Consider the following 9,246-nt stretch of genomic DNA (forward strand, 5'->3'; position numbering starts at 1 on the left):
TGCAAATCTTTGTTCTTTACCAAGAGCAATAATGCTGCCGATTACATTGACAACAAGGGGTGGTGATGGACAGAGTCTCTGAATTAAGCAGAGTACTCTCACCCAGTCAAGAGATCAGGGCTAGATCCAACACCGTTTTTTAGCTCATTGCACCATCCCAGTTTCAGAACCTGGCTGTATGCAAATTAGTCTGTCCCTGGCCCAGTGCATCATGGGAACAGGGCAGACCAGACTACAACAGCCAATTCTTACACTGGGAAGGAAACAAGCTTCCGGGGACCGGTTTCTGCCATTTCAGGCATCTTCGGCCCAGCTTGCTTGAATCCTGATGGTGCAATGAGCAAGGGACTCACATCTGAGTATACCCTTCCACGCTTAGGGTGGACAAAATTATTTACAACAAGGGGTGGTGATGGACAGAGTCTCTGAATTAAGCAGAGTACTCTCACCCAGTCAAGAGATCAGGGCTAGATCCAACACCGTTTTTTAGCTCATTGCACCATCCCAGTTTCAGAACCTGGCTGTATGCAAATTAGTCTGTCCCTGGCCCAGTGCATCATGGGAACAGGGCAGACCAGACTACAAAAGCCAATTCTTACACTGGGAAGGAAACAAGCTACCGGGGACCGGTTTCTGGCATTACAGCCGTCTTCGGCCCGGCTTGCTTGAATCCTGATGGTGCAATGAGCAAGGGACTCACATCTGAGTATACCCTTCCACGCTTAGGGTGGACAAAATTATTTACAACAAGGGGTGGTGATGGACAGAGTCTCTGAATTAAGCAGAGTACTCTCACCCAGTCAAGAGATCAGGGCTAGATCCAACACCGTTTTTTAGCTCATTGCACCATCCCAGTTTCAGAACCTGGCTGTATGCAAATTAGTCTGTCCCTGGCCCATGAGTGTGGAAGGGTATGCTCAGACATGAGTCCCTTGCTCATTGCACCATCAGGATTCAAGCAAGCCGGGCCGAAGACGGCTGTAATGCCAGAAACCGGTCCCCGGAAGCTTGTTTCCTTTCCAGTGAAGAATTGGCTTGGTAGTTTGGTCTGCCCTGTTCCCATGATGCACTGGGCCAGGGACAGACTAATTTGCATATAGCCAGGTTCTGAACTGGGATGGTGCAGTGAGCTAAAAAACGGTGATGGATCAAGCCCTGATCTGTTGACTGGGTAGGAGTGTTCTGATTAACTCAGATACTCTGTCCATCACCACCCCCTTTTTGTAATTATTTTGGCCACCATGAGTGTGGAAGGGTATGCTCAGACATGAGTCCCTTGCTCATTGCACCATCAGGATTCAAGCAAGCCGGGCCGAAGACGGCTGTAATGCCAGAAACCGGTCCCCGGAAGCTTGTTTCCTTTCCAGTGAAGAATTGGCTTGGTAGTTTGGTCTGCCCTGTTCCCATGATGCACTGGGCCAGGGACAGACTAATTTGCATATAGCCAGGTTCTGAACTGGGATGGTGCAGTGAGCTAAAAAACGGTGATGGATCAAGCCCTGATCTGTTGACTGGGTAGGAGTGTTCTGATTAACTCAGATACTCTGTCCATCACCACCCCCTTAATGGTGTTGGATCTAGCCCTGATCTCTTGACAGGGTGAGAGTATTCTGCTTAATTCAGAGACTCTGTCCCTCACCACCCCTTGTTGTAAATATTTTTGTCCACCCTAAGCGTGGAAGGGTATACTCAGACATGAGTCCCTTGCTCATTGCACCATCAGGATTCAAGCAAGCCGGGCCGAAGACGGCTGTAATGCCAGAAACCGGTCCCCGGAAGCTTGTTTCCTTCCCAGTGTAAGAATTGGCTTTTGTAGTTTGGTTTGCCCTGTTCCCATCATGCACTGGGACAGGAACAGACTAATTTGCATACAGCCAGGTTCTGAAACTGGGATGGTGCAGTGAGCTAAAAAATGGTGTTGGATCTAGCCCTGATCTCTTGACAGGGTGAGAGTATTCTGCTTAATTCAGAGACTCTGTCCCTCACCACCCCTTGTTGTAAATATTTTTGTCCACCCTAAGCGTGGAAGGGTATACTCAGACATGAGTCCCTTGCTCATTGCACCATCAGGATTCAAGCAAGCCGGGCCGAAGACGGCTGTAATGCCAGAAACCGGTCCCCGGAAGCTTGTTTCCTTCCCAGTGTAAGAATTGGCTTTTGGAGTTTGGTTTGCCCTGTTCCCATCATGCACTGGGACAGGAACAGACTAATTTGCATACAGCCAGGTTCTGAAACTGGGATGGTGCAGTGAGCTAAAAAATGGTGTTGGATCTAGCCCTGATCTCTTGACAGGGTGAGAGTATTCTGCTTAATTCAGAGACTCTGTCCCTCACCACCCCTTGTTGTAAATATGCCGATTACATTGAGGTAAATTTTATTTCAAAATCTTCTATGCATTTCAGGTGCACTGCTCTCCTTCTCAGTAGCCTTGCTTGCTACTATGCTTCTTTGTTTTGTATGTTGTGTTCAAAAGCATTTCATTGGCCTGAGAAATTATGTATGAGTGTAGTGTAAAGATAAGAACTGCGTAATGCTAGACAGTAAGGGTCATATTTTCAATCACCGGCGCATCCCTGCAAAGTAGCAGGGATGCGGCAGTAATTGTGTGCCATGCCACCACCACCCATTGGCCCAAAACGTCTCAGAAGCCTTACGCATCTGTGCCGTAAAGGCAGCGCATTGCTGGAGTTGCGTGCCAATGATGGCGCAGCTCCAGCAATGCTCTGGGGTACCCTATCTCCCCAATGCTGCATCAAGCCGTACGTCGGCTTCAAGCGCGCAGGGTTTGAGTCATGCATCATTGTCCTAAAAGTGACTGATTGACATTTTGTAGATTTCCCTCAGCCACTTTTAGGATTCGTTCCTGCGCAGGTACGCCCTCCCTTGCGCCGGAACGCCCCCTGATGGCGCAGGGCTTTACAACGTGATGCATCGCCCATATGCCCATATGTGGTTTTTTTTAATATATACGCCGCACCAACACCATGGCGAGTCTTTTGTTCTGCCGCTGCGTCACAAAAGGCACGCAACAATGGAGGAAAATGAGCCGCAAGGGACTTCTAAATCAGCCCCAACAGACTGAAGTCCAGTCCTTCCTTTAGACACATGGCTATAAGAAGAAATAGTGGCGGTGGTGGGTGGATTGATAGTTTGAGTATTCACTGATCTGCAAGCAGGATGGACTTTGTCTGTCACTTCGCGTGCTGCGGACTGCTGCCTGCAGTGCCAGGCCTAGGCAAACCTCTTTAGTAGTCTGTTTATTGAGTTACATAGGAACTTTCTAAGTCAACGTTCCGCAAATCAGGCAATACGAATAACGTAGTATACCACATGAGATAGATCCCGTGGAATAGTTGTCTATCTATTTGTTATTTCTCCAAAATATTTTGTTATTGTTCTTTTGAAATGTTTGATTTGGTTGAAAAATCTCATCCATGTTTTCTGGTTTTTCTTTCTTTCATGTTGTACATCAGCTCCCCCCAAGGGCAAGAGGACACAGGAGGAGGGTGCTGAGGATGCAGGGCAGGATCGGGCAGGCGAGGGCTCCTTTGCTGGCCCCAGTAAGTTTACATTTTAATAAACAGTACCTATTTTTTCCTAGCGTTCCTCATTCGATTTTTTCTAAATCGTCTTTGATCTTCTTGTAGACTGGATATAAATTCTTATCCTGCCTCGAATATGACTCCCTGTGGTATTACTAGACTATTCTTATTAGTCTGTCTGTGTAGCTAACTAAGATTGGACATTTGGCAATTCCATTGGACTCCCATTCTATTCAGCAATAGCTCTATGCACTGTCTCCTTACTGACTAGATAGTGTGGCAGAGTCATTCAGCTCCCGAAGTCACCGATGATTGATCCCCAATGATCTCTAGATTATCGTACGCAGGACAAGAGAGTACGGAGTCACAGCACAGTCAAGAAGTGTCAGAGGCACTCATGCTTGCAAAAATTCCAAAACCTTTAGCTCATCCACTCTAGTCTGGAGGAACAAAAACCACAGAGTCTATTTAAGTTTAAAAGCTTTATTAAAAGTAAACACATTTATTAAAATCTACTTTGTCATAAAACTATTTAACTGAAAACGGAAAAGTGGTTAGTGAGTGCTGACGATTAATTGGACACATTTCTTGTGGTCGAGCCGAGCTCTCACCTGGTTTGAACTTGATCCTGGTCGTGTTCTTAGGAGTTAAGCTTCTGTCTGTTAGGAGAAAAAGTGGTGCGTGTTAAAAATCAAAAGCAAGCATTCATCAGTTGTGCATAAAAGTGCAGCAAGACAACAGCCTTCCCTGGAAAATGGGACATTTTTACTATGGAGTAGACAGTCACAAATTATTAATTGTATTCAGTTTTTTTAACATTTCTCCTAGACCAAATATTATATAGTAGTGAGTGGTGTATTCTAACATTCTTAAATGTACTTTGTAGGTGTAACATCTGGTGACGGGGCCAGCGCGGAGGTGGCTGTGTTGGGCGAGGACTCGGAGGACTCTGGGGAGGAGGCGGTGCAAGAGCCGGCGGACGGTCCTGTGGGGGTTCAAACGGTGGTGGCGGAAACAGGTAAGCTATATATTCCTTACTTATTGAGATTGAAGACTGCATAGTGTGCTTTCTGCACGGGTGTATTACAATTACAAATCAACCAGGTAGTAGCCTCCTCGAAATGTACTTCGACTTAGCTGTGAAGTTTTTGGTGAGAAGAATCCCAATAAGTTCTTAGACGAACGTGATGGATGGGATGAACGAAAAGCGAAAGAAGGGTGTAAGTAAGTGGGACGCGAACTTGTATGATGGCTGGCAAAGAAGAACGATATGTGTTTGCTTGGCCCCCGAGGTGGCTGGGAAGGAAAGAATATGGTATGGTGCATGGCTGGGTCAATGATGAAGCAAGGATGGGTGGAAGGACAGCAGCCTGGGTGGGTGAAACAGAAACTGTATGTGTGCGTATACTTTGACTGAATGGATGCCTGGAGCATGGTATTCTCTGACTCTTAGATAGCACATGTGTATCTAGAGAGAGTAGATGGTCGCCAGATGAAGTAAGTGTTACCTTGAAGAGCATGTACCACCGCACCCGCACGTCCGTTCCAGTGCAGGGAAGGCAAGGAAAAGAAATTGTAAATGTGTCCAATACTACCATGAATAGTAGCAGTACTTTGTATTGCGTCTGCAATCACAGCATATATCTGGTTATTACGGTGGACACTCCGTACCTCTCTTAATACCTTTAGGTTACTCGTAGTACGTCATTCATGTGTGGGTGTATCACTGTTCAGTGTTCACTCAATATTAAGCAAAGCACCTAAAGCCATCCCATATGTCATCAAATACGTCCCATGTGAAGTGATAGATAATCAAATTAGTTAGCTTCTTCATTTTCCTTTTCTAGTACTCATTTGCACTGTAGGGTGAAAGGTAAATTAATTAAGCAGTAGCCCTTTCTCAGTGCCACCCGTAATAGAAAAGTAATAGCTTCACCACCTGCATGTACTGGACCGGTACAGTAACGCAAGTCTGTCTCACTCATCATGGTGTGCAACTTTTTTTCTCGGCTGTCCATGTCATTCTGCCGGCTTGCATAAGATAACGTACCAATTTCCCTAAACAAGAGAGAAGAAGAAGAATAAGACTGGTGTACTGTCATAGTCGACTGTAATGGAAGTCCATAGTGGTCGTAGAATTTGTTCATTAAACTACCACTAATGTTAGAGCAAGGATGCAGAAGTGGGAGGTTACATAGATACTGTCCTCAATAGTTATGTACTGTGCTTTCAATTTGCTACTTGTACTGTGACCCAACTTTCGGCTCAATCACTTTGTGTTATTAATGCTAAGGAGCATTGGTTACAGACTATGTCTTTCTTTCTTCATATAGTTGCTCCTTCCAAATCAACAACACGGAGGGAGCAGGCTAGACTGGCCCGGCAACGGAGGCTGGAGGCCACTGTCGCCGAATATCGGCGGCTGGTGGCCCTGGAGGAGGAGGAGGACACGCAGTCGAGCGGGGCAACAACAACATCCTCGACTGTGACCACTGCATCCTCCTCCGTGACTAAGCCAGTGGGACCGAGCCGGGCTAAGAAAGACAACCGCCACCGCCAAGCAACAGAAATACCAGCTGCCCCCCACAGGAGCTGCAAGGAACGCCAACACCGCCTACGAGTCCGAATGTCCAACCTGGAGCAGGAGGTCCTGAAGTATAAGAACTTGGTTAAGGGCCTCCGCTCCGAGCTTGCCACCCTCCGCAAGGAGTATGATGCCCATGCCGCAAAATGCCCCAGCACCAGCACCCTCCAGTAGTGGAGTGTCCCTTGCCCTTTTTTTATAGACTTTTGGGGGGTGGGATTTGGGAGTTGGGATCGTTTTGGGACGTTTCAAAGACAATCGTTGGGGTTAGGGTGGGTGAGGGAGATTATTTTGTTAGGGCTACATAAATATATTTTTAAACTTTATCTGACCATACCTGTTTTTTACTGCTTTTCAGTCTGGTGGGTGGGGGGCGGGGGTATAACAGTAACTTTGTTTTCCTGAACAGTCGTAGGACTTTAGTAGTACAACCGCCAATCTCTTGTCTACTCCGAAATAATACTCCATTATACTACCTCCCAGCAAACGCTTATCTTACCTGTAATTTGTGTTAGAAATTAGGGCTAGGCCCAGGGCTGGCTCCACGTGAAATGGGGATTAACGTTGTCAATCCTGGGCGGGTGACATTTCCTCATTGCGGTGGTACTAGTGGTGTGACACAGTGGCAGTTGCATGCCTATGGAAAAAAAGAAAACGAAACCTTGTTTGTCCTTACTGTAGCATTACAACGGTTACGGTACGATCGAGAATATAGCAGGTGACAGACAGAACAGTGCCATAATGTAGCCTAACAAATGGTAAAGTATTTGCTTGCAAGTATAACTAGTACTTGCGTTGAATTTATTTGACATTGGCTACTACTACTAGAAGATATAGTACTGAAGCTGAGTAAGTCTAGAAGATATCCTCGTATTCCTTCACCAGCCTGTTGCTATGACCTTATCCTCCCCAGCAAGTGTGTGGAATTATTGATGTCATTTTAGTCAGACATCAAGCAAAACAACACAGCCCGGGGGAAGAGGGTTAGGGTTTGTAAAATGGATGGGAATGGGGGTTTCTTTTTGGGTAGGTTTTGTTGAGAGAAGAAAAAAAAAGCAGAGCATGGACAAACAATAATTGAAGATAAAGACAATCTTTGGTTACAAAGTAAAGCTAAGCACATGCAGTCACACTCATAGAATAATACAATGGATACTGTATCTGTATTGCGTATGTTTTTGGTGTTGTCCTTGAATTTGGTAAGTAAGTTGCATGCAGCAAACAATTCCTCTTATTGGCGGCACTCCTCCATTCCAGCTGACGCTTCGTCCATCAATGTTGGTGACCACTGACAGAAGACACCCTGTCCACTGCCTGCCTGGCGGATGTTGACTGAAACCCGGCCTGTAATTATTGAACGGAAAACAGGAAGTGCTATTACAATACCACTGATAAATAAATAAAAGGTATGTACGCTGTGTGGTTCAAAATGTGACACTTTGATTTCCCTAATAGACAGTACAATATTTTTGAAATTGCGTGCTCTGTCGGACTCACCTTTTTAAAGATAAATAAGTATGGCCAAAATATTATAGCGGATCTTTCCCCTCAATTAAGGTGTACTATAAACTGTGTTTTAGAACAAAATTTGACCTTCCCAGCAATGCTCCCACCAAGACCCTTACTAAAGCCAGTCGCAAAAATGTAGAAGAACCCCAATCAGATCTCCAAAAACGATGCCTAGCAGAAAAATGGTTACAAAACGTACTTTGAAAGTAACAGTAGGCCCAAATACAGACCGTGGATTGTATTCCAACCACTTGCAAGCAAGCAAAAGTATCCATAGCCAGCATCGCTCCAACAGTGCTCTACAACACCAGAACTGCGTTGCAATAGAACCCCCCGAAACACATGCAATCGTGCTGGTAGGGCTAACCCTAACGAACCCTAACTTACAAAAAGTGCCAAAACTGATGTTTCCTTCAGGATTTTGTCCAAAACACTTCTATCCGGTATTAGACCTTCCCAGGAATGCCCCAGGCAAGACCCGCCAACCCACCCGGAAAAAACCACCCGACAACACCCCCAAACAGCGAAAAAGCTAAATCTCATACTTACAATATCTCTCGGCCTTCGGTCCAAACGCGGCGCTGTGCAGCTAGGTCATCATCATCATCAATCATCATAACTCCTGTTTTCCACCACGGATTTCCTGAAAAGCAAATGCAATCAAGATTAGACTGTCGCAGCAGTGCTTCGACAGAGACCCCGGCCGCAACCCACCCACGAACAGCAGGAAGCCCCCCAAAACGCTACATTGAGCAAGATGACAGAAGAAATAGCAAAAAAAAGGCTGTTCCTTCAGGATTTTGTCCAAAACACTTCTATCCGGTATTAGACCTTCCCAGGAATGCCCCAGGCAAGACCCGCCAACCCACCCGGAAAAAACCACCCGACAACACCCCCAAACAGCGAAAAAGCTAAATCTCATACTTACAATATCTCTCGGCCTTCGGTCCAAACGCGGCGCTGTGCAGCTAGGTCATCATCATCATCAATCATCATAACTCCTGTTTTCCACCACGGATTTCCTGAAAAGCAAATGCAATCAAGATTAGACTGTCGCAGCAGTGCTTCGACAGAGACCCCGGCCGCAACCCACCCACGAACAGCAGGAAGCCCCCCAAAACGCTACATTGAGCAAGATGACAGAAGAAATAGCAAAAAAAAGGCTGTTCCTTCAGGATTTTGTCCAAAACACTTCTATCCGGTATTAGACCTTCCCAGGAATGCCCCAGGCAAGACCCGCCAACCCACCCGGAAAAAACCACCCGAAAACACCCCCAAACAGCGAAAAAGCTAAATCTCATACTTACAATATCTCTCGGCCTTCGGTCCAAACGCGGCGCTGTGCAGCTAGGTCATCATCATCATCAATCATCATAACTCCTGTTTTCCACCACGGATTTCCTGAAAAGCAAATGCAATCAAGATTAGACTGTCGCAGCAGTGCTCCCAGACACCAAAAATTACCCACAAACACCCGGGACCCCGCCAAAGAGCACCTCAAAGGCAAGCAAGTCAGCAAAAATGGCAAGAAATTTCCACCTCATATTTGGTCCAAAACACTTTTGTCCATTATTAGAGCTTCACAGCAATGGGCCCAAATCCGTCAACTCA

This window comes from Lissotriton helveticus, chromosome 11 (genome assembly GCF_964261635.1).
Source record: "Lissotriton helveticus chromosome 11, aLisHel1.1, whole genome shotgun sequence".
In the NCBI taxonomy this organism is placed as follows: Eukaryota; Metazoa; Chordata; class Amphibia; order Caudata; family Salamandridae; genus Lissotriton; species Lissotriton helveticus.